The sequence below is a fragment of the Carassius auratus genome, unplaced genomic scaffold, assembly GCF_003368295.1.
Source record: "Carassius auratus strain Wakin unplaced genomic scaffold, ASM336829v1 scaf_tig00214706, whole genome shotgun sequence".
Classification (NCBI taxonomy): Eukaryota; Metazoa; Chordata; class Actinopteri; order Cypriniformes; family Cyprinidae; genus Carassius; species Carassius auratus.
Window position 1 is genome coordinate 53,857 of NW_020527773.1, and position 1,995 is coordinate 55,851.

Sequence of the window (1,995 nt, forward strand, 5' to 3'; positions counted from 1 at the left end):
TATAGATATGTACAAAGGTCAAACTATATACAGATATATCTGACTCGACATAAAGGATCTCTCCACAAAGCGTGGAAATGTAGCTTGCCATTGTATACAGTTCACAGAATTCTCCAAAATGCATATTCAGTGCAAATAATTGCTCTTTGTAATCTTTGTCATCATCATCATCATCAGGTCAGTTCTAGCGAAGGGCAACAAAGGATGGTAAAAAAATAAAATCATGTTTGTCTGTATCTTTGCAAAATATTAAACATGAAAAATAATCTCCTCGGGAATTAAAGTATGGTACTTGAAAACGATACTCTTCATATCGGTCCAATCTGGATTGATAATTACAGATTTAATAACTATTAGACTTTTTTCCTTAAAGGTCTCTCATAAAAATCCAGCCAAACTGCTCGGAGGCGTGGGAAACCAGTCAATGATACTGATCGTTTCCGACTCGATCAAAGCAGTCAACGATTGCAGAAACACACGGACAAGGTACAACACTGATCCAGTCCAGAAGAATCTCAACACTGAAACCAAACTAAGAACTGCTCACATTAGTTCTCAAACACACTGCGGTGATGCCATTTCATCTGGAAGATATCTCAATGTACAACAATGAAATCTAAAGGTAAGTTTCAGAGTCAGTATGACTGAAGCGCTATGGACATTACAAACAGAAAAACACTGACAGTGACAGTAAGGAATTTGTTACAATGCTCCAAACTATTAAAATAGCATTTGTTTTGTTTTTATCATTATACTAGCATGATCAAACTTAGTATAATAAATATGTCTGTCACATTTGTAAGCATTTGGCAACTTTTTTTTTATTTTTATCAATCTATCAATTAATTGTATTTTATGAATTTGTCTATTATTTGTAAGCATTTTGCTACTTTAATCTTTTTTTAAAACAATTATTTCATGTTTTATTTATTTGTAAGCATTTGGCTATCACTTACTGTTTCTCTCTTTTTTAAATCAACAATGAATTCATTTTATTTTATTTATTTGCAAGCATTTGCCTACAACTTATTGTTTCTTTTGCTTTCTCTCACTCTGTCTTATATATATATATATATATATATATATATATATAAATTTTATTTATTTGTCTTACAGGGTGAATTTCACAAAGCAATTTCCAGAAAATATTTTGACCCTAAAATCTGTTACATTTAGCATGAAATAACCAAAGCCTATTTTTTTTAGGATGATTAGTTGTGACATTATCTCCATGAAAATGAAGTATATTTTCCCACAGATTTTCATTACTTCAATGCAATAATAAAACAAAACTGCACATTTTTTTAAATGTCAATAATACTCAAAGATCGTCCCATAGCTGCACATCTCTGCTTTTAAAAGTATGTTTCTGTTTTAGGTACATCACAGTTAACAACATCATTGGCTTATTTTAAATTATGACATGAATTGACCTGAACCTAAAACATTCCTTAAAAATGGGAAAAGTAAAAAAAAACATTAACACTATAAATGTAAATGAATTATCTCCAAATAAGCAACTGCCAAACGAATAAAGTGCAAATCGTTCAGACTCATAGGAGTAACTGCACGGTTATTATAATCAGGAAATGTACTTGGCTCCAAACGCTCTTCAGAGACACACACACTTACACACAGATGAGATGAACTGACACCAAACTAAAACATTCAACTGTTTACAGCTGATCGAAGTCATCGAAGAATAGAGTTGATATTCTAAGTCAAATTTAACTCCCATAACTTTGATTCTGATCTCTAGAGTATTTTTAAACACTACCACGAAGAACAGCAAGCTCATCTTTTCAGAATTGTACAAAAATGTCAGTCTCACAAACATTATCGGATATGAATTGTGCATTTAATGTGCATTAAGAGCAGTGAGCGCATGGATCCCGCAGCATGCTTTCCAAATGAACCTCATGCAATTCCCTTGTGCTTGATCAGGGACGGTTTGATTAAACGAATCTTATTGATCAACATCTATAGACCAACCTC